This window comes from Tachypleus tridentatus, chromosome 13 (genome assembly GCF_004210375.1).
Source record: "Tachypleus tridentatus isolate NWPU-2018 chromosome 13, ASM421037v1, whole genome shotgun sequence".
NCBI classification, from domain to species: Eukaryota; Metazoa; Arthropoda; class Merostomata; order Xiphosura; family Limulidae; genus Tachypleus; species Tachypleus tridentatus.
In genome coordinates this window covers 122338126-122363378 of record NC_134837.1, presented here as the reverse complement: position 1 = coordinate 122363378, position 25253 = coordinate 122338126, and the positions used below count along the sequence as shown (strand labels likewise).

The following is a 25253-nucleotide window of genomic DNA, read 5'->3' as shown; positions in this document are numbered from 1 at the left end:
TGTGTCGTATTTATACTCTTTGCACAGGTAGTGACACCTTCTGAGTTTTCCTGTATTAAAACAGAATTGGAAACGAATATTGGCTTTTCTATTCAATCTTATCATTGTAATACGTAATAACAATTAAATGCCTGTCAGTAAATATATATATATAAAGAAAACTGTTTTCTCAGATTTTTTTAAACTAAGTACGCTGCTCCAGAAGATGTGGACATAAAAATTGAACGTTTGAAACAAACAAAACCACAGTCGATTTTCATCAGTCACCGTGGACTTGCTTCTCAAAGCGAAACACAAAACAACTTTAAAGAGTCACAGAACTTACTTAGGATGTTAGGAAGCTGTACTATGACACATCCAGTAAAATCTCGGGGACCGCAAAATCTGACGGAGTTGTTGTCTGAAAAGTAAGGAAAATATATATATAAAACTGGACACACTAGATTCCCGTTCAACTATGAGTCAAAGTAAGTTAAAACTCACAATGAAACTTCGAATTTAAATAAAATATAAAGGTGTAATTTTAGAACCCCGTGTAAGCAGCTTCCCTGTCGAACTTATGAAGAAAACATTTAAGTAAAATTGGAGAGGAAACATTCGAACATTCTGTGTCAAACAGGTCATGGGTCGTTCAAAAGTTTTTTCTACTAATTTTTTTTTGTATATATTTTCACAACCATAGTCTAATGTGACTTTCCATTTGAAATAACAGAAAATGAAGAGAATAAATATTACACCAGTTATGTAAGGATTTGTCTTACTTGATGAGTTAGTATATGGAGCTGTAACAGTCACGTGATGATTTGTCTACTTACTTGATGAGTTAGCATATGGAGCTGTAACAGTTACACAGTCGCACACTTCTTTTATCACTTCCATCCGTGTTTGCTCCTGGTAGTTATTCTTGGTGTATGATTTCTCCCAGATGTCAAGTGTTTTGTAATTACAGTCAGAGAAAAGGTTTCCCTCTATTAGCAAGTAAATTTCTGTGTAAACTTCTATAAGAAAAATTTAGAAACAATTGAAACTTAGGATCCACGCGCGTTGTCTTGAAAGATGTTGGAGCTTGTGATAAGGAAAGTTATTTCACATCAATGTATTTATATTTTACAAGTAAAAAACAAAACAAAACACGTTTTGACATAGTTCGTGTAGTGTAAGTTTGTAGTTTATCAGACGTGTTGTCCCTGTGGAAGCTGCCTTATAGTTAAATGCTTTTGTCCCTGAAGAAAAAGACTTCACGTTTTTAAAGAGCAAAAGTTCTTTTTCAACTTGCGTGACAAACCTTTAAAGATGTTTTTTTTTTTATCAGGGGATATGGGCAATTTACACGAAGTATGAATACTGTTAGTTTGTAGGAAATTCAAATGTTTTTTCTCAACAACAAAGTTTAATCGGAAGAAGGACCTCGATGTTAGTGTTCGATCTTGTCGTCATAGTGATGCACACGAAGTTACCATGGATATTTAGGGTACATTCTGTTAAACGTTCTCTCAGGAAACCAACTCAAGTGAATAATGTTTCACTCTTTCTTTATGTATATATATAAATATGTACACTGCTGGCCAAAATCTTAAGGCCAATAAACATAAAGAAAAAATATGCATTTCCGTTGTTAGACTCAACCACTTATTTGAGTGGAGCTTCGAAAGATGAAAATAAGAAAAGGGAACAAAAACAAACGTTTTTAGCATTTAATAGGGAAAATGTGAACACTATGAAATTAGTCTAAATACTAGCTGGTCAAAAGTTCAAGACCATACTGAAACGAAGGGTTAATCGGTAAACACGTAACGAAATTTTGTCATTTGTATTCAAGCATTAGCGTTGTCAACATCTTCCACTGACATATCCTGTATTACATTGAGTATAAACATGGAAAAGGCTAAAAAGTTGACAGAATTTGAACGCGGTAGAATTGTCGAGCTGCAAAAGCAAGGTCTCTCTCAACGTGCCATCGCTGGTAAGATCGGGCGTAGTAAAACTGCTGTTGCAAATTGCTTAAAATATCCTGAGGGATACGGAACGTGAATATCAAGTGGTCAGCTCAAAAAAATTTCGCCGGCGTTGAGCAGGAGGAGTCGACAGGTTGTCCGGCAAGACACCAGCCGATCCCGGGGATACAGTGTTAAGTCTATGGATTTACAGTGCTATAATCAGGGGTTCGATTTCCCTCGGTAGACACAGTAGGAAGCCTGGCATGGCTTTAAAATACACAAACACACAAAAGGTTAGAAAGTTGGAAAGTCTTGTCGAGGGCAAACAGATACATTTACATTGTATATAATATTTCATCTCCTTTATTCCACATCTGAATTATAACAGAAAAAGTAGGTACATAACATTTTAATAGTTTGGTATAAAATACATTTGTTAAAGTATTAAAATTAAACTGATTTATTCGTTTGTTCTAATTTTTAAAATAAACAGAATGTTGAACGTATCATTTAGATAATTAATTTCTGAAAGTTAACGTAATTTAATGAATAAATAGGTAAGTGGGAAATTTTGTTTTGTGTCGATATAACATAGCATCAAAAGGTGTTGAAACAAGATCATGTTAATATAACAGAAATCTTATTTGGTCATTGTCGTGTAGAAACAACTAATAACTGGTTCTTTAGCACTAAATAGTCCTAAATTGTATTCCCAATCGTGATAAGAAATTAGATAATTCAGATAGAAACAACTAATAACTGGTTCTTTACTAAATAGTCACCCAACCGTAAATAGTCCTAAATTGTATTCCCAATCGTGATAAGAAATTAGATAATCCAGATAGAAACAACTAATAACTGGTTCTTTAGCACTAAATAGTCCTAAATTGTATTCCCAACCGTGATAAGAAATTAGATAATCCAGATAGAAACAACTAATAACTGGTTCTTTAGCACTAAATAGTCCTAAATTGTATCCCCAACCGTGATAAGAAATTAGATAATTCAGATAGAAACAACTAATAACTGGTTCTTTAGCACTAAATAGTCCTAAATTGTATTCCCAACCGTGATAAGAAATTAGATAATCCAGATAGAAACAACTAATAACTGGTTATTTAGCACTAAATAGTCCTAAATTGTATTCCCAACCGTGATGAGAAATTAGATAATCCAGATAGAAACAACTAATAACTGGTTCTTTAGCACTAAATAGTCCTAAATTGTATTCCCAACCGTGATAAGAAATTAGATAATCCAGATAGAAACAACTAATAACTGGTTCTTTAGCACTAAATAGTCCTAAATTGTATCCCCAACCGTGATAAGAAATTAGATAATCCAGATAGAAACAACTAATAACTGGTTCTTTAGCACTAAATAGTCCTAAATTGTATCCCCAACCGTGATAAGAAATTAGATAATTCAGATAGAAACAACTAATAACTGGTTCTTTAGCACTAAATAGTCCTAAATTGTATCCCCAACCGTGATAAGAAATTAGATAATACAGATAGAAACAACTAATAACTGGTTCTTTAGCACTAAATAGTCCTAAATTGTATTCCAACCGTGATAAGAAATTAGATAAGTCAGATAGAAACAACTAATAACTGCTTCTTTAGCACTAAATAGTCCTAAATTGTATCCCCAACCGTGATAAGAAATTAGATAATCCAGATAGAAACAACTAATAACTGGTTCTTTAGCACTAAATAGTCCTAACTTGTATCCCCAACCGTGATAAGAAATTAGATAATCCAGATAGAAACAACTAATAACTGGTTCTTTGGCACTAAATAGTCCTAAATTGTATCCCCAACCGTGATAAGAAATTAGATAATCCAGATAGAAACAACTAATAACTGGTTCTTTAGCACTAAATAGTCCTAAATTGTATTCCCAACCGTGATAAGAAATTAGATAATCCAGATAGAAACAACTAATAACTGGTTCTTTAGCACTAAATAGTCCTAAATTGTATCCCCAACCGTGATAAGAAATTAGATAATCCAGATAGAAACAACTAATAACTGGTTCTTTAGCACTAAATAGTCCTAAATCGTATTCCCAATCGTGATAAGAAATTAGATAATCCAGAGAGAAACAACTAATAACTGGTTCTTTAGCACTAAATAGTCCTAAATTGTATCTCCAACCGTGATAAGAAATTGATAATCAATATGAGATAGTGTGGCTGAATTTGTGGATTTTTTTTAAGTTACTGGCAATCGTCTCAACAATTATCATAAATCATGAAGTAGCTGGCTTGGCGATGGTTTAAGGCTAATAACTTTAATAATTCTGTCTCGATACCAACAGTAGGCACCGAGCAAATAGCCCACAGCGCAGCCTTGCACTTTAACGAAAAAAAACAACACAAACATTGGGTTTATTTTTCTAGAAATAAAAACGTCTCTGGACGGTTTTGTGCTGTTACTGCCAGACTACTAGACCGTGTCTAAACATGTAATGTGGTTACAGCCAAACTGTTTTTCTGGACCGTGTTGAAAAAAACTTAATCCAACTATCTTATGAAACAGTAAGCATGTCTTTCATCAGTCAAGCTACAAAGAATAGCTGTAATTCACCACATGACTGATACCAGACTTACACAGTTCCATATTCAGAACTTGGGAAAATGATGCATTTCATAAATAAGAAATAATACACTTTCAGAGAATAAGATATTTATATACAAAAGGTTGACCTGAAGAATAGAACTTATTGTTTCATGCAAGAGCTCTACAAACCTCTGGCATAAAATGTGTTAAATGATGGGTTTGATAGCATTATTAATTGGATATAATTTGTGTTAAATTACTGCTAACCAAACAAACATTTTTTAATTCGTTTATATTAACCTTTTTCTATATGTTAATATTCTATTTGTAAATTAGATAATACTGTTCTGAGATATTGTAAATAGAAATACATTGCACTCAGACTGAATATGAAAATAGTTTGACACGGAAGAAGTTCCTTTTACAGTTTGTGAAATACTATTCATCAGTTTTTCATATTGCATTTTTCAAAGGAAGGTGAGTAATTTGTTAACCTCAGTAAAACATGAAATGAAGTAGTTTACAAAGTAATATAAAAGATCCATGGTGAAAAGGTACTCAAAATAAATGGTACTAAAAGACAGCTAATAATACATAATGTTATCACAACTGATCTTTTCAGTTGTTTTGTAGACTAACTTATTACTGTTTATAGGCCCGGCATGTTGAAGCGTGTCAAGGCGTGCGACTCGTAATCTGAGGGTCGCGGGTTCGCATCCCCGTCGCGCCAAACATGCTCGCCCTTTCAGCCGTGGGGGCGTTATAATGTGACGGCCAATCCCACTATTCGTTGGTAAAAGAGTAGCCCAAGAGTTGGCGGTGGGTGGTGATGACTAGCTGCCTTCCCTCAAGTGTTACACTGCTAAATTAGGGACGGCTAGCACAGACAGCCCTCGAGTAGCTTTGTGCGAAATTCAAAAACAACAACAACTACTGTTTATAGAAATGGTTAAAATGACATCAAACATAAAGTTGTCTCTAACATTCATATCCCAATCATTGATACTGAGACTTATATTTTAAGCCTAATTGCCATTAAGACGCATGTTTTTTTGCTAACAGTAGCTGAGATCTAGGCTTAGGTAAGATATAAGGTCAGTAATAATAATTTATTTAGATACATATAAACATAGGTTTATATAAACATAAATTACTTATTACTTGCACTAATAAGCTACATATGAATGGCATTTTAATATACGTATATAAGCTCCCACATGACCTTACTAACCAGCAACGTCTGAGATAAATCTACCTAATACAGACAACACTGACCTATAACCTACATTATCAATCTGTATATGCTCAGTCTGAAACCTGGTTAGACAATGTTTTGCTCAATAACATAATAGGAATCAACCAAATAACTATAGGAAGTCCTGCATTAGCACTGGTATTTGGGGCCTAAAGTCATAAATTTGGTAAAAAAAACATGAACTCTTCATTTTCATTCAAAGTACACTTTCTCTTGGCAGGGAAAAAATAGCATTATTAATAACCCTTTCTCCGTAGACATTTTTTTCTGTGCATATTTTTAAAAAATGTTCACGAGTAGCTCGTGCATAATGGAATTCAAAAGCATAACAAGAGCTGCATATTTGTCGCATGATTTACAACTTATTAAGGCATGAATAGTAAGTAATTAGTCAGGGGTTATAAAGGCAATAAAACTAAAATTTAACAATGTATATACATACACACACTATGATGAGCATAAAACTATTTAGTATAAACATAAGTAGTTTAATATCACAATTTGAAGTCATTCAAGACAGTCATTCTTTACTGCTTCAGGGGTTACACCAGTAACAAGGCTTTAGGTTTAGATATTACACAAAAAAAAGTTTGAAATTTTTGAGACTAAGAAAAGTATTTTAATCTAAACATGGAAATCAACATTCAGACTAGTATACAGAAATTCTCTGTTTATTTATCTATACATATGTAAGTATTCACAGACACATTTTTAGTAAAAATACTCCATTAAAAAATATAATCTTTTGTGTGCAAAAAACTATTTATGTTTACTTAAACCCTGCCAAATGATGTGAATACATTGTAATACTATAACAAGCACAGAATAATTGTTAGGTCAGTTCCTGGGATTGAGCCTGTCGTGAGAAACTTAAACTATGAAGAATCAATCTCTGCAAAGTTTTTCATGTTAGTCACACACATTCTTTAAATTTTGAGGTTTGAAACATTATTTTTTTGGACCATTTGATCCTGGGCAAGTTATTAGTGTTCTCGCTCACTAACTTATATCTTATTGTGCTTTTCATTCTTGTGTCCTGGTATTGCCACAGAAATTTTGAAACTGTTTTTCTACATTTCCTTCTACTGTGGAACAGGAAGGTGTTTGTTTGAACTCTCTTTGCAGTTAGCTGTAATTGAGATAGGGAAACAGTCCATTAACACTGTTATGGAAATGGATGTTCCATAAGTGTTTATTGTAATAATTTCATGTAAGAAAATTTTTGTTTTACAGTTGGCTTATTTTGAGACTTATGGACTGTGTTTTTTTTTTTTTCAGAAAGTGATTTTGATGTGTTCAAGATTCTTAGGTTATTAATGTTCAGTCAAACATGCTACTTGATTTTGACGTTAATTTTTTTGTATTGACTTTTATGCCAAACTAGAAATTAAATCTCTTATTCAACCAACTATATAAGGTTAGATTTTCTCTATTAAAAAGTTTGATACTTCCAGGAGTCACCACATGTGTTATAGTTATTGTAGTCCATTAATTACAGTAACTTTACACTATACTTAACTGTCTAAATCACAAAAACTTCCTCAAACATTAAATGTACAGTTTAGTTAATAAACGTTTCTGTAATTTATTCTGCTTCTCCAGTGTTGCAGTTTGGATTTGTCACAATTTTTGTAGCTGCCTTTCCTCTGGTGCTATTATTTGCTTTGATAAACAACATGATAGAAATTAGGCTCAACGCTAGGAAGTTTATTACTTTCTTATGACGACCTGTTGCAGAAAGAGTTAAGAACATTGGTGAGTGCACAGTGTGGTGAATACAGCAAGCTGTTTAGTTTTAGTCTGTTAAGAAGAAATTAAATTGACAATGTTACATATTTTTTATTTCAGACAAGTCTCAGATTTATTATGTTACATACATTATGTATTATTGCTCTAAATGATCAGTAATTTGAATTTAGTTGTTATTTAAATGTTAGTATGTATTAAAATATGATATTTGCCAACAAGATTGACATGTAATATTCTCTATTATAACACAAATATATTAAAATATACAAAAAAGAAAAAGGACACAAATTATAATTACAGTTATTACAAATTAGGGTTTAGGTACAAGAGTTTTAGAAACAATACTGAGTTTTATATATGGTCTAGACCTCAATATTTTATCGACAGTCCAGGCCCATGACAAGCGAATTCAATCCAAGTTGAGACTGTCACACATCACTTAAGCTGGCTATCTTGGATGGCTTTGCACTGATTACAAACTGACTTTTTCCAGGGATGCTATTTAATGTCCTTGTAGAAAAAATAATATCCCAAATTAATGTGCTGAAATTGAATGGTTTGTAACGTTCAAAATCTACTACATACCTGGTCTCCAATTTTGTAGTTTTATGATTAATTGGTGTTAATCACAATTATAGTTTCTGAGGCCTATATCACACTGACTTTAACTGACTAATAATATTGTTCCTGCTCTTGGCATGTTGGTTTATATAGTTTATTGTAAGTTTCTAGAATATTTACTAAAGTTGGAAGATGCTAGTGTTTTCGTAAAATAAATAAATATTAAATCTTACTCTTGAGATTCTTCTACAAATTTCAAGAACAGATGGGACTTGTGAATACGTGGCCAACAATATACATCATATGCAAAAAAGAAAACTATATTGAAACAAGTGTAGGTACTGAAACAAATGTATAATGGTAAATGTGTTAGAAATCACAGTCTAAAGCTCTTAAAATGTAGACAATAATGTGATACACAACTTCTTTGTGACGTACAAACACTTCCATTAACTGAGTGAGGACTGTTATTAGTAAATAATAACAATCATTTGACAGTCATGTGTGAACCAATCAGTTGTAAGAAATATTTAGATTTTAGTCTTTTAGGTATTTTCATTATGACATTTCTAGTTACCCAGATAGTGAAGTAATGTAATATTCATACTTTGAAGTTTGTTTTATTTCAAACCTTGATTTTTTATACACTAAATATACAGAGAAACGTTATTAGAGCTAATTAATAACTTCTGATTAGTCTTTAGTGATAAGTCTTAATTCATAACTTAGCTGAGATATATTCATATATAATCCATTTTATACATGAATATTATAATATAAAAAATAATTAAAAGATTAAGACAGTAAAGTTATTGAAATATATTTCAGTAATCCTTATAGGTTGATTTTATTTTGGTAGGAATATGGTTCAGAAATCTTGATTCTATTGGAAAGTTTTTTGTGATCACAAATGTAAGTATATATATATTGTATATATATATAATATATATATATATAATATATATTATATTATATATATATAATAAACAAACAATAGTTTTATTGTTTTATTGTAATATCTTTTATTGTAAAAAGATTTACATGGTGACTTTGAACATGATTGGCATTTCTACAGTTACATCTTTACTTATATTTATCAACTAGTTTATTTCTACAGTTACATCTTTACTTATATTTATCAACTAGTTCACAAAAAAACCAAAGAAAATGGACCAATGGGTATGAATTCCTGTGTTAATGTTTCAACTATGGAAAGCAACCATACCTCTCCTATTCAACCTCTGCTATCTGGCGTTTGTCAATAGCCAGGGGAGGGGTCACTCTCAGTCAAAGCTGTTCATGATATGATCAGTTGTGAGATGGAGACATCCATGCAGACCAATGGTATTTCTCTGGGTGGTTCTGAGGCAGCTTTTGCAAATAATTTAGTACTAGTTTAGGAGAATTTACACTAACCTTTTCTGTTTCCTTCTTTTACTAGGTTGGCCTCAACAGAGGATCATTTTGATCAACTTTCTCTATCCCCTTTAGTTGGTTATTTGAGTTTGTGAGGTTTTAGGGATCTCTCCAATTGTATTTAACTCTACCTCTACTTCTGTCTGGTTGGTGGAAAGAACAACTAGTGACAACTTGGTTTTTCTTCTTTCTAATATTGCTGTTCATACTAAAATATTTGCAGTTAAGATATAGAGGAGGAGTTGATGATTTTGTTGATATCTGCCTCAGTCAGATTGTCTTTTTCAGTTCTTTGGTTTCCTGACGTGTTTGCTCTAGGGATTTATTGAGTAGAGATACTTCGTTAGAGAGGATTCATTTACCATCTTCTGCCCTCAGGGAGTTAAGTGAAGCTCCTTTTCTTCATTAAATGTTGTTTACTGGAGATCCAGAAGTGTTAAAATCATGATTTAATACAGCCCATATACATTTTTCGTTATCATCCTTTGCTTCTTGTCTTTCTTCAGCATCTGGCACTAATTTGAAAGTATTGACCCTTATTGTTTCCCAATCTCACCTGTTTTCCAGATCTATTGATTCCCACAATAGATTCCTTTCTCTTGAGGTTCTTCAGCTTGGGCAGACTGACAACAGAAGTATAAGTGACTATTCCATGGGTGGGGGGAGCATGAATACATTTTCTGGACATCTGAACTTCTTTCACCAGGGATCAACCGTTATCTGTTCTTTCAAGATTTTATTTTTATTTATTCATTGTAACCGAGAAGACAAGAGATTGGTATCCAGTCATTGTTCTGTCTCAGCTCAATGAGTTTTTGATCCTCCTCACTTTACTATGGAATCCTTTTTCAACCTGCTATGGCAATTTACATCAGGGCTCTGGGTGATCAAGTTCAATGTTACTCACACTTATTTCAACAGCAGAATCTTCCTGTAAGTTTCTCATATTTGTGCACAAGGGTCAGGTGCTGCAATTCAGGGCTTTACTTTCTGGTCTTCCATCAGCACTTTATATCTTCTGCAGAGCTGTTCAAGCTTTTTTCTCATTGGCATCATTCCTTGGGCCACTGTGTATATCATTATATGGATGATTGGCTCCTTCTAGTCAACTAGCAGAACAACTCACTCAGATTCTCTTTTAAGAAGCCACAAATGAGCTTTGTTATCAGACTGAAGAAATCCATTTTGTTATCTGTTCAATATGTCATTCTTCTGGCTATGTTTTTCAATGCTCACATACATCACACTCAACCAACCCCTATCAGGCTTTTATTTCTGTCTCCATCTCCTACTGTGTGGATGGTTTTATCTTTTTTTGGGATTTGGGCATCCTTCAGCCTCTCATTCCTTTGAGATAAGCACATATGGGGTCCCTTCAGTGGTCACTGTGCAGTTAATGGATCATGCATTCTGATTTTTGGATCATCCTGTCTCATTATTCATAAGCAAAATTGTCAGTTGCAAAGGTGGTTAGATTGGAAAAGTCCATGACTGGGGTACTCATTCCACCATCTTGTCCTGAGATTTATCTGTGCACAGATGCATCTCTTCAGAGATTAGAGACATATTCATGATCAGGAGTTCCAGGGTATTTGGACAGGAGATGAGTCTACTTACCATGTCAGTTACCATGTTCTTGAATTTCTTGCAGTAAATGGAGCAATGGTTCAGGGTCTATCTCGGAGGGCAAATTTTTCCTGATACATTCTGACAATTCCACAGTAGTTTCTCAGATTTCTTGTCAAGGAGGCATGTGTTCTCGAAAACTTTGTTTGGGTACCTTGAATCTTCTCTACTGGGCTTATTCCCATTGTATTAATGTTTTAGTATGTTGTGTTCCAGAATTGATGAACCTAATTACAGATTACTCGTTTTAACCCAGTCGAGTTTTCGACTGTCAATGCCTTTGCAACTCTTTGGAATTCTCAGCTGCAGTTGTTTTGCACTCTTTGTTTAATCTTTCTCTTAAATTACATTTTCTGTTGTTATTGGTTTGTGGACATCATTGATTGGCATTGTTTGCAATCCATGTGCATTAGATTCTTTGTCATTCTACATTTGTTCTGTTTACCCCATTAGGTCTTTTATTTCCGAGATTCCGACAGCCATGGAAGGGGAAAGATTCTTCTCACCAATCCATTTCTCATTTTTATGTCTGCTTTAGTCCTAATCCTTTGTTATGTTTTGTCAGTGCCCTTTAGTGTTATGTGATTTGTATTAACTTAGTTTGAGGTATTATAAACTGATTATTCATTCATTTGGATCTTCTGTTTCCCATGAATTATCTTCCGTTACACTAATGAGGTGACTTCACAGATTGATTTATATGGAGAGGAAACTTTTGCATGTCACATCTCACCCAATTCATTGTGTCTCTATGTCATGAGCAGCCTGGTTGAATTGCCTAGAGACATTATGCAGGCTGGTATTTGGACCATTCCAACTTTTCTGCCTCATTATTTCCATGGTCTGTCAGCAGTTTCCTCTTCTGAGGGTTTTTGGTTACCTTCTGTCACTATTTTCACCACATCTGTTAGACTTCAACGAGAGGTGAGTATTTTCTTGAATCATATATTCTTTTATTTCCAAGGTCACTTTATTTTTCACTGGATCCCATTCTGTAATGAGTGTTGCCCAGGCAGAGATATGCTTTCTGTTTTTTAATTCTGCACTGGCAACCACTTTCACTATAATTACTACATGTTGCAACAGGCTCTGTTCAAAGAGGTGTTCTGTTAGACCATGTATGAGATAACAAAATGGTATTACCTTATTATTATGGAACACCACTCCTGGACTATCGTGAGTAAATCTAATAGGAATCTTGCCCATCCCTGCTGATTTTCAGTTGGTTTGCTTTTAAAAATGTGGGTAACTTGATTCACCTGATGCACAGTTTTCAGGGCACTGTTTCTCAGGACTCTCCAATGTATATCAACCACCTAGTCCTTACCATTCCCACTTTATAGTCACTAGGTTGGTGGGTAGAGGCTTTTCCTCCAGTGGCAGAGTGTGTGTTACTCCACTCTTGGAAAAGAGGGCAGTGTTGGGGACCTTCCTGCTCATGTCTCTAGAGGTGTTTTTCCAGATGTTAGTAGAAGTGGAACCAGCCACTGTGGGATCCTACTCATAATTCCTGCTCAGATTTAAAACTATGCTATCTGATTGGTGCATGAATGGCCCTTCTCTTTCATCAGTGTTGGTTTCATATGTTGTTCATGGAAGGAAGTCCATTATTTCCCCATAATTCTGAACACAAAGTGGTCCTATCCTATGTTTTTGGTTGAGCACAGGTTCTGTGTTTCCTCCATAATTCCAGGGGCAAGCAGAATACTACTTGTTCATTTGGTTTGGGAGTGAGAATGAATGTTTGTAATTCCAGACCAGATGAGTTCTTTTCTTTGGTCGAGTACAGTGTATGCAATTCCATCATTATGAGAATGGAGTGTTGCATTTGTACTTCATCAGGTGGAGGAGAAAGTATGTCCACCTATCTGTTGATTATATTCTTGTCATGATTCTGGCGGTGTGAAAGAAATCACTACGTACATACAGTGATCTAATCAAAAGTGCATGTACATATAAGTATTCATAACACTGCAGTCCAATAGCCTTAGTTACTAACATGGGATATAGTACCACGATCCCTTAATTACAACATCAAGTTGTGGAACTTCAGCTATCCGGTTTGGACGAGCTTATACTCATATTCCCATTCTGGAGATAGTGTGGTTCTCCCATTCTTGTATCATATTTATCTTGGTACAATCCTGTTCTATATAGAGGCTTTCTTTATATGTCATACCTGCACTGGTCCCTCCACGTTCTCAGTGTGGGATTTTTGCTATGTTATCAGCAGAGGTATGTATTTTTTGGAAATTAACATTTTTTTCTATTCAGAAAATGTATTTCCAGTAATACCTACCACTCACACTTTCTGCCCAACTTCCCGATTAGGAGTTGGTTTGTGTCTTAAAAAAGTGATTAAAATATCTGAATGAGGTGCTTTTGCAGATAGAGGGAGCATTGAAGTTGGTAAAGAATTTTGCAAATTATGAGAATGGAGTGTTGCATTTGTACTTCATCAGGTGGAGGAGAAAGTATGTTCACCTATCTGTTGATTATATTCAATGCCTAGATGGGCAGAGCGGAAACCTTGGAGATCAATAAGTAGTTATATTGTCAGTACTTGTAAGTATTGTTGGAAATACTTTTCAGATTAGGAATATATTAACTTTTGTCAGCCTTTCCATGTTAGGGCTAATTTTTCCATGTCATTATAGTATATAAATTTCAACACTATGATAATGTTTCATTGATGCCTGTTGACAATTGAATGAGCCAGATTTACATTATCAAGAAGGATCAATGAAAATAGAATATTTGGTCCCGTAGCATTTAAAATACCTTTACTTTTATCTCCCAGCTGTTATAAAGAGACTAAAATTTGCTAACAAGTGCAAAAACTGGACTTTTGATGATTGGAAAAGGGTGTTATGGATGAGTCCAAGTTTGAAATATTTAGTTCAAAACTTAAGTTGTACTTCCAGCAGAAGAAGGACACTTACCTCAATGCATAGCACCTACCATGAAGCATGGGGGGGGAGACAGTGTGATGGTTGAGGAGGTAAAAGGAGATATTATAAAATAGATGTAATAATGGATAGGTACAAGTACCACCAGATACTGACCCATCATGATATACCCAGTAACTTATGTATTATTGGTAAAAGATTTTACAACCAAGAAGATGATCACAAATTCACATCAAACCTGTGTAAAAATTACTTAGCTAAGAAATAAACTGCTGAAGTCATTCAAATGATGCAGTGGTCCCACAGAGCCCTGATCTCAATCCAGTTAAGCAGATCTGGAATTTGATGGATCAAAATCTTGAAAAATGAAAGTTACTTACAGAGAAAATGTATGGGAGTGTATTATAGGCATTTAAAGTAAAATCCCAAAGAACATTTATTAAATATGTTACAAAAATACTTAAAAGACTGTCTACAGTTATTGAAACAAAAGAAAAATGCAAAATATCAATTGTTTGCTGAACTCCCTCACTTCCAGTGAGTTTCTGTTGTACTAAATACAAAGATCAATAATATTTTGATGTTTTTCCTGTCATTTACCTTCAATAGTTCTTTTAAAGTAGCCTCAAATCTAATTTTTTTACGTTGTCTTGAATGTTTTGCGTAGGACTGTATTTTCCTGAATATTTGAACAACTTTAAGAAGAGATTGAGTGTTATAAAATTGACTGTTAATGTCATTAATATTCTAATGACAGAATTAAAAAATAATCATGGTACTATCCAATCATGTTTTTAGTACAATATTGATTCCTACTGTCATAACAAATTTACATTCATTGATTTAAAAAGTTGATGTAATAGACATTTAACACGTTAATGTTTATTATTATCCACGATGTCAAATCTAGTTAAATGTGTACTATAAATGTGTGAATGTTTTTTTCTACATTGTCAAATCTACTTAATGGTGTGAAACACATAATAAGGTTTGTTCTTACACTATCAAACTAAATAATATTACAGTATATTATTTAAGGTGAAAATGTGTTATTTTTTGGACTATCAATTCTATATTCTTCCTTTTCAGGCATTTATTATCACCTTTACTTCCATTTTTATTGACCAAATATTCTATTCAGTTTTCATGTCACCAGATGGGTCACTGAATGGATTTCTGAACTTGACTCTGTTAGATTTCAATATCAGTGACTTTTCTGTTGATATGAATATAGTTTCTGAAACCAACACCAGTGTTGAATACTACAAGCGTTAATTTTTGCTTTATTGTTTTAAAGTAACAGAGCATAGAAAACAATGTATATGTGATTAAAACCAGTGTCATGCCTATTTAACCCGACTGACATGGGACATGAAAGTGAACAAGTTATAACCATTTTACATAGATTCAAACTTTAACCCTACTGATATGGGATATCAAAGTGCACTTGTCACAACCATTTTACATACATTCAAACTTTAACCCTACTGACATGGAATATCAAAGTAAACAAGTTAAAACCATTTTACGCTGATTCAAACATTAACCCTACTGAAATGAGATGTCAGTGTGTTCAAGTCATAACCATTTTACATAGATTCAAACTTTAATTGAATTACTTTTTATGATATGCATGTTGAAACAGACTAAAAATATTGTAGTACAACCATGGTTAAAAAAAATTAAAACATAACACAAATTCAAAATAAAACTTAAATAACTACATATTTTACCACTCATGTAAGTACAGTTAGTAAATCTAGTCCTCAGTGTTATTAATATTAATAAACAAGAGAATTAAAAATAATAAGCAGAAGAATTTAAAAACTCATTTTAAAAAAAATATTTCAAATTTAAACAACTTCTTAAGATCAACTGTAATATTGAGCAATAATTCAAACTTCATTTGAGAGTCAAGGAAGGGTTTTTATGAGATGAGTAGACCATGAGGTTACATCTCATGTTACTGGCTACCACTATAAATCTATCTGATCTTTCACAACTTTAATGTTTGTACCTCACCACTTGGGGAAGCTTGTGTCAATTTAATAATAGATACATACTTAACATCAGCATGCTCTAGCTAGAAGGTAAGTTGTCACATTAACTAAACTTTCGTAGTTGAACTGCATGATAGAAGGAATAGTAAAAAACTAAATAAAACTATAAGAAAATAAAAGTATAGTTTGCTCTCTCACAATGTCAATAAACTTGATATCAAAACACAATTTATAATTTATTACATGTATTTTACTTTCTGATTTTAATAATAAATGTTTAAATGAATTCTCAACCTGTACCTCACTTCATGATTTGATGATGTTCTGACTTTTTATTTATAGATTTTTTTATCTTCTCTTTTAGAAATGTATACATAACGTAAACATATACAAACTAGAATATACAATTTCAACCCAAATGACGTATCTCTTTATTATCCTTCATTCTTCAAGAAATGTGTGTAATTCTCTTTAAGATTGCTATTGGACATCTCTATAACCAATGAAAATAGTGTATTCTATACATAAATCAGGCAAGTTTAATTTTGTTTTGGCAGTCAAAGCCAATATTTCACGAAGCTAGCCTGATGGGTTAAGACAAAAAATGTTGCTTTAAGCAGCAATGAATTAGTTTGTTTGTTATTTATAAATCTAATTGTAGGTTAGTTAGAAATTACAGTAGATTTGCAATTCTATTCAAGTGCATTATTTACTATTTTTTAATGTAATATATTATTCATAGTACTAAACAGAAATTTTATTATCCTTCTATAAACATAACAATAATTCACCATTGGTTCCATTTTTTATTCTAAAAAAAGTAACATTTTTACAAAACTTTAATATATTTTACTCCAAGGAAGATGAAAGGATTGTTTCTAGATTATGTTTTATGTGCAGTAAAAAAGTTATACATCTTCAAGAGAGAGAACTTTACTGATTTTATCTTCAGCAACATTTGAATCAACTACAATCTCTCAATGACTGTATTTCAGGATTGACACACAAATATTGTTTAAATAAAACACAAATAGAACTTGAAGAGTAAACGCTTCGATGATGTTATTTCTTTTCTATTGGTACAAATCTATTAATATTTCCCAGACATCAGAGCCACAAAATTCCAACAAAATCTCCTCACTCAATAGGATTTCAAAGGAACTTTTTTGGAAGAAAACTATAGAATTAATTTTTAACAATTAGATATTGCTAACAAACTTGCATATTGCTGTTCATATAAGAGCACAAAATGTACTTAGTTGTTTAAGTCAGAAAGTTAACTTTATTTTAAAAAACTTGACTGAGTATGGATAACAATTTTAATGTAAAGTTGAAATTTTATAAAATGCAAAACATCCACTATAAAATAAGTTGTTTAAAATGCTGGCTTCTGTTTTAAGGTAATTTTATTTCATGGTTTTTTTCATTCAGGTACCAAGACTATAGAGAGTCCCCAAGAGCAAGCAACAAATATGAATATAAGACATTATATTGGCAGCTGGCAACAACTCGCTTGGTTTTCGTTTTTATTTTTGTGGTTGGAAACAATTTTTCAAATTATAGATCTTATTTTTGATTAAACTTAATTACATTTGCAGTTCATTTTTAGTTTATATTAAAATAAATCAATTTACAGTAGCTTTCACTTTAGGACATAAAATACAACCTTCTTTCTTCAAAAGATAGAATATTTTTAAATGCTAATTGTAGAACTAACCTGAGACTTTATTTAACCAAAGTTTTCAAAACAAATATAAAGTGTGAATAGCTTTTATTAAATCACCTTTTATTTGTAATTTAAATTTTTTGAGGAAGCTAAACATATGTTTCAGTGAACATAAACCCACAGAACCAGTTGAGAATTGCTGTATTAAATTATCTTCAAGGGAGTTGGAAACTTTTTAACATTTACTGAGACTGAAAATGTATAAACATTATAACTATGTTCAGTTGTTTTTAATGAAGCAACATAAATAGAGTATAATAGGTGATACATTTTGATACAGCCAGGACAATCCTAGAATGTTTTTAAAAGCTTCAGTAACATTTACTAAGTTATCCTGTGTTATACAAACACAGGTTTGTATCTTCAAGATACAAACTTGAACAAGGTGATGTGCCATCAGAATTCTAAAGAACAAGACTTGAACAGTGTTAGCAGATCAAAAACAAATGCTACAATCTGTCACAGTTCCAAATTGTTATCAACTTTGTCATTTGTGTATGAATCTCAAATTTGTATTCAGTTTGTTTCAGAAACACCATTGTCAAGATAATGTTTACTCTTTGAACTGTTTTAGTGTTAATTTCCAGCGTTTTAAAATAATGATAAATCAGGAATTAAAGTTTTGAATTTTTACACTGGTCACCACTTTTTTAAATCATTGTTAAGTAGGTTTAGTAAAAAAAAAAGCTATATTTTTAAAAAAGATCTTGAACTAAATTTTGTTCAGAGGAAATTTATCTTAACCTTCCTTTCTTTAGTTCAAAATTTATCATCTGTATTGTTTTTATCAGTGTCAGTATTTGTTGGTTAAAGAGTAGCCCAAGAGTTGGCAGTGGGTGGTGATGACTAGCTGCCTTCCCTCTAGTCTTACACTGCTAAATTGGGGGCGGCTAGCACAGATAGCCCTCGAGTAGCTGTGTGCGAAATTCAAAAACAAACAAAAAATCAACAATGTTTAACCTCTAGAACATTATAATTATTCTTAATACACTCTAACAAATAATATCAACAAAAGAGTGTCTTTCAGAGCTCAACCTGTGTTATAGCAGAAATAATCATATTGTAGTGTCTTTCAGAACAATCACTGGTGATTTCAACAGGGGCGTTTCGGCTGAGAAACTTTTTACAACAAACGTGAGCAAACAAGTCGTAATGAGTATTATTGTAAATATACGTTTTACTCAAGCACGTGAATATTGTATGCACACTCTCAAGTTTGTGTATACAAATATTTCTACAATAAACTATAATCACTGCCATATAACTTTGTGTTTACATAAGGAAATCAGGAACGTTTTACCGAAGATTAAAATAGAAGAGAAAATGTGATATTTCGTTTTTTAAAACAACATTTTTTGATTAATGTGTACCTACGCCTTCTCCGACCTCTTTCGTTTAACTTTTTATTGCCCTATAACTAGGCCTGTTGCCGGGAGTGTAGGTGTGTAATAATTATTTTGCACGAGTCAAAAATATTGGTTGTATTTATTATATGTGTGTATTGCATGCTTCTCCAACGTGGCTGATGTGGCATCCTAAACTTGGTGTTAAGTCTTTTACAGAGATATTTCGTTCTAGCTTGTGAGTATTGAACATAATGATCATGCGGCCCGCGCTTCTAATTCCCCAAGTAATCTGGCCCCTGTAAAAAAAGTTTGGTGACCCCTGAGCTAGAAACAAACAGAAATACATCCAACATTTTTATTTACCAAAAGGTTATCAAAGGAGGTGACATTAGCAAAAACAATTGTCACATCGTACATGGTGAGTACACATCTGAATTTCACTAAGCCGCAAAAAAGTTAGTGAGATTTATGAAATTGGCGTTTGGCTTTCAAAATATCTTCAATGTTCGGTTCTGAATTGCTGCATCCAATCATTAGAATTGCTTTCAAATGTTCATCAGTCAACCTTGATCGATGTACCGACTTCACATACTTCATTTTTGAAAATGCTTGTTCACAGACATAAGTTATTCAGAACATTGATGCCATACCAGATTCGAACTGCTTCAGCTTTGGAAAATCATCTTCAGGTATGCAGCTGTAAAATGCAATAAGTTGTCCCTCTCTGTATTTTACTTTCAACAAGTCATTTCCTTGCAAATCGATGACTTCCAGCTGAAGTTCCACTGGCACGTCATCAATGACACAATCAAAAGGATTTTGAAAAAGGAGAATGTCACTTTCGATTCTGTCGAGATCCGAAAATCTCTCTAAAAATGCTTATTTAAATCACCAATAATCTTTTTTCTGAAACTCCAGGTTGACATCTTCTGTGATTCCAGCATGAAACTCATTGAAACACTGAAAATGAGAGAGGTTTCTTCCTTCCAAATGTGCTTCAAACAATGACAGCTTTCTCCGAAATCCTTTAATGATTCTATAGAGAACACAGGCAAAGTTATTCTCCCCCCTGAAGTTTCAAGTTCAATTCATTCATGTGGGATGTGATGTCAATCAGAATTGACAACCAGGTTGGATCCGACAGAAGTGGATCGGTTCTATATTTCTCGATAAAAAAATATATCTACTTCTCTTCTCAGCTTATAAAAACGAGACAAGACTTTACCGCAGCTGAGCCACCTCACCGCCGTGTGATAAGGCAAGTCACAGAAATCCGAATCAATTTCTTCAAGAAACACCTTGAACTGGCGATGATTAAGTGCATGACCCCGAATGAAGTTCACTGCAGAAATGACTTGTTTCAGTACGCAAGAAATATCTAAGTCTTTTCTACAGAGTGATTGCTGGTGTATGATGCAGTGTATGAACAGAGCACTTGGGAGTTGATCTTCCAACTGTTTCCTGAACAACCCCACCAGACCCGTCTTTACTCCAGCCATGTTTTTTCCTCCATCAACTGTTACACCTCTAAGCTGATTCCACTGAAGGCTATAGTGTTGCAAATTTTTATGCACTTCCATGAAAATGTCTTCTCCAGTTGTTCTTCCGTGCATGCTGCAAACTGATGCCAACTCTTCCGTGATCTGAAAGTCCAAATTAACTCCACGAATGAACACGAGAAGTTGTGACGTACTCGAGAGATCAGTAGACTCATCCAATGCCAGAGAATACCATAGGGAGTTTCTAGCTTTTTTGGCGTATCTGTAATGCGATGTTCTCTCCAAGTTCTTCTGGTCTCCGTACAACTAAAGTTGCTGAAAGGCTGATACTTTCAAAGAAATTGTCTTTTTCAGGACACAGCTCATTTGCTGCTTCCTTCACACACTCTTTGATGAAGTTGCCGTCAGTAAAAGGTTTTCCTCGCTCTGCCATCAGTTTTCCTGTTATTATACACCTGTCATCAAGGTACTGTTAATATAATCTTTAAGTGTACTCACCCATTTCAGTCTCCAGGTGTTGAGCTTCTCTGTGTAACATTTTAACGATGCACAGAAGGTAAAGTTACAGTAAAGTGTGAATGTTGTACTATGTTCTATTTAATATTATAGAGACAAGCTATGGCAGTATCGGTGTAACAACTTAAACAAATGTTTTTCTTTTCTTTTCGAGTTACGAAGGGAGAAGTGTAATGAGTAGGAACAACTGTGTTAGAATTGAGACAACGTTCCAAACGAATAGTGGGATTGGCCGTAACATTATGACGCCCCCACTGCTGAAAGGGCGAGCATGTTTGGTGCGACCGGGATTCGAACCCGCGACCCTCGGATTACGAATCGAACGTGTTAACCCACCTGGCCATGCCGGGCCAAATCTGAAAGAAGTTAATTGGTTACAGCGACCTCGTAAGAATAAAACATTTGAATTACAAAAAATAATGAACGAGTTAAGGCTTGGGCACCGTATGTTTGCGTTAGGCTTAAAACTAATTGAATTATGAGCCAAGGATAGAACCAGACATACACACATACACTTCATGCTGTATGAACGTGCAAGACACACTTGGATGTTTTCTGATTCTGAACATTGATAAACTGGTTGTGACGTACAACCTTTGGTAGTCGTAACCGACAAATTAATCAGTTGGGTGAAGACAGACTGTGCTCGAACTCAGTTTTCTGTTTAAGTTTTCTGGCTGAACACTTCCCTCTTTTTGTTTTGCACCATATACAGATAATAATGTGTGGTTAGATTTACAGATATGTGACAGAGTTAATTACATCTTAATACATTAAAGACAGGTTGAGAGGATTACTGTTAAGTCAGCATTGAAACAGCTGTTTCCTTTTGGTTCTGACAGACAACATAACACCACCTACCGTCTACTCTTGGGCTGCTCTTTACCAACAAAAAGCGAGATTGATCGTCACATATAACGCTCCGAGGGCTGAAAGGATGACTACGTTCGAGTACGGGTTTCGATCATGTGACCAGCAGATTGCGAGTCTAGGGCACTAAACACCAGGCTATGCAAAGCCCGCTAAGGGATGGACTGTCACTCTTATAATGCACCAATATATTATAGTGTGGGGAATATTTTACGGTATCGCGCGGAATCGAACTGGATTCGCTCCCTCCGAAATCCAGAGATCTACTAGCCCAGACTTCAAAATCTAACAGAAAGAGTTGTAAAGTAAACTATTATGATATGGGGAAAGAGAAGGTTTACAGTGACGTAATATTAAAATGACATGTGAGTATCTGAAGCCTGGAAAATCTAATAACAATCAGCGAGTCTTACGGGTCGAACAAGCGTATATATACATTAACAAGAGTTAGGTCAAATACTTTTTATTTACTGACACGTGCATGTAAAGTTCTTCGTGAAGAATGTAACCAGACAAGTAATGAAAGTGACTTAGAAGCTGTGGGGAGAGGAAAAAGAAACGTAGACACTTTCCATTATCCGGCTGTAAAACTACAAATAGTTGTTGAGTATTTTTAGTTCATGATCCGTCTCAGTATGGCAGCAGTTTGAAAGTTTAAACAGATTTTATCGGATCATTATACAATTGCAGAATTGAAGCATCTGGGAGTTGATTACTACAACTGTAACTTTTTAAACATACTATGTTAGTTCCTTGGGTTGAGTATTTACAAGTATAGGTTTGTAACACATTGTGTCACTTCGTATTTTTGACTATTATACTATCTGAACTGTGTAACAAGTCATCTGACTACATTGCGTCTCCACTACACTATAAATTACTTGTACTGTAAATAAACATATTTCAACATTAGACATGATTTGACATTTTCTTTAAGCTAAACTTTGAACAAACACTTGTATTAAAATGTGAAAAAACTATCAACTCCAAATACTCCCTCGATCTAAAAGTAATTTCTCATCACTAGAAGGCGCCTCGCACGAGTGAGGACGAAAAAAAAAAACATCAGTTCTAAAGGTTCGAAATCTGGGTCATATTTTACTCCGTTGTCAACGGTAAAGTCACAGAGAATGGGGTCCCACAAATGATACAAGTACAATAAACCTGGGTGTTAGTGAGTTTTATGTTAAGGTTTTGAAAATGTGTATGAAAAAGAAAATAATTATGATAATAATCGGCTTGTAATACTCGCAGTAACTACGACCACGATTTGTGTGTGTGTTTATTTTCAGCCCAAAGCTACACAATAGGCCATTTGGGCTTTTCCATCGAGGGAAATTGAACCTCAGATTATAGCGTTGTAAATTGTAACCTTAGCTTTTACCCACTAGAGGACAGCAGCATCTAGAAGTTTTTATGAAGTCTTTGTCTAATATTTCTTAAAGGTAAACCTTTCTTGATAAGAAAAAGAAAATAGTCCTCGTTGATGAAAAGAATTTCAGAAACAAATAGTTCACGTGGGAAATGAAGAAAAATATGATTTACTAGCATAAATACTAATTGCTTTATATAAAATAAAAACTTTTAATTTAAAAGAGAAAGATAATAAAAAATGTTTCGATTATAGAGTCTTTTATTTGTTACTCTGCCTCTCTTGTCAATGAATCAGTTTCTGGATTCACAACAGTAGGATCGGGTTTCCATTCCCCACAGGAGATAAACTATGTAATGTCCGTTGTTTAGCTTTGTTTTAAAAATCGAACGTCTTGTTTGTACGTTTTAGCACAAAGTCGCAGAACAGGAAATCTGTGTTGTATTCGCTGCGAGAATCGATTCTCGAATTTTAATGTTAACAAGGCCTGATGTTCTTGAAACTGATGATTCCGATCAAGCGTATGTTTATGTTTGTGTATTTTTCTTTTGCAGAGTCGCATCGGGCTATTTGCTGACGACGGGAATCGAACCGCTGATTTTAGCGTTGTAAATCCGTAAACTTACCGCTGTACTAGCGATGGACCGGACCAACAGAGGCTGTTTGTTAGATATTAAAATATTCTACAATATTTGTTTCATACAACTTTACTAATAAAGCTGAGAACAACGTTTCGACCTTCTGAGGTTCACTATAACGTAGTCTTTTAATTTGGTGACATTATATGCTTATTATTAAGTTTGATAAGTTTATTTGTCGTTGTCCCTAACGCTTAATTACTGATAAGAGGAAAGACAGCCGATCGGCTGCGCTTGTCGTCCACCATAAGTAATAAACTGTCACTCTTATAATGCACCTACATCTTGCAGTGCGGGAAATGTTTTGTTTATTCTACAGATCTGAAATGCAGAGCTCTACCGTAGGACTAACCAACTCTGTAGATATAGATGTACTATCCCTTCACACTAAAATGGACACAAATTTAAAACAACGTGTAAACCGGTTTTAAATCAATCAAATGTAACGGCTTAAGCCCAAAATAAACTTCCATAATCACACCAGTGTTTACAAAAATCAGACAAACATTTTACTTACAGTTGATATTTCGTTCCACAGAAAAACAAACTTCACTTGACGCTAATAATCGTAAATATTCTCTGATGATTAGTCTACAATTACGTAGAAAACATTTAGCACAAACGGAAGTTGAGTAATTTTGTCGATGTCAAGAAAATGTGTTTGGAACATTTATGTAAAAGCTACACGAGGGCTAGATGTCCTGAAATTTGAATCGAGAGACTGGAGGGAAGGCAGCTAGTGAACAGCACCCACCGCCAACTCTTGGACTACTGTAATCAAATAGTATGATTTGACTAATACATCTATAACTCATCATGCTCCCAAGGTGCATATATTGTATTGATGTGGCAGGTCGCAAACCACGAATCTTTGGATACACTGTCTGGTACGCTGATCAAACTCTGCCCGCTAGAAAGAAAGATCATTCCAGAAAAGGATCAAGCGTGGCTCAGTGACTAGTGTCCGGATTATGAATCTGAGGATCCACGGTTTGAGGTTCGTTGACGCAAAATCGTATCCCGAATCTTTGGGCCATGTATGCGCTAAAAAAAATGACAGTTAAGTCCCATTATTCGATTAAAGTAGCCCAGAGTTGCCGATGAATATTTTTGGCTGACTGCCTTTCTCGTAGTTTCAGTTCAAAAAATTAAAATCGGCGAGTGTATTGTGTAGCGATATCAACAAACAAGTATGAAATGTGTGAAGTGTTAGAATCACAAGTAACACACAATAAAATGGACACAAACATTTTAATTACGGTCAATTTA

General features: G+C 34.0%; 1 long non-coding RNA gene across 5 annotated transcripts; it reads left to right on the top strand.

Annotated features, from left to right (window-relative positions):
* The first annotated feature begins 4846 nt into the window (after window positions 1-4846).
* LOC143237554 (uncharacterized) lies at window positions 4847-24257 on the top strand. Of its 5 annotated transcripts, none has more exons than XR_013020133.1 (4): window positions 4847-4978; window positions 7359-7511; window positions 8926-8978; window positions 17449-17614. It is a non-coding gene; the product is annotated as an uncharacterized LOC143237554 (long non-coding RNA). The 5 variants fall into 5 exon arrangements; XR_013020131.1 differs by lacking the exon at window positions 4847-4978 and adding an exon at window positions 5527-5595; XR_013020132.1 differs by lacking the exon at window positions 4847-4978 and adding an exon at window positions 5532-5583.
* Window positions 24258-25253: the final 996 nt, after the last annotated feature.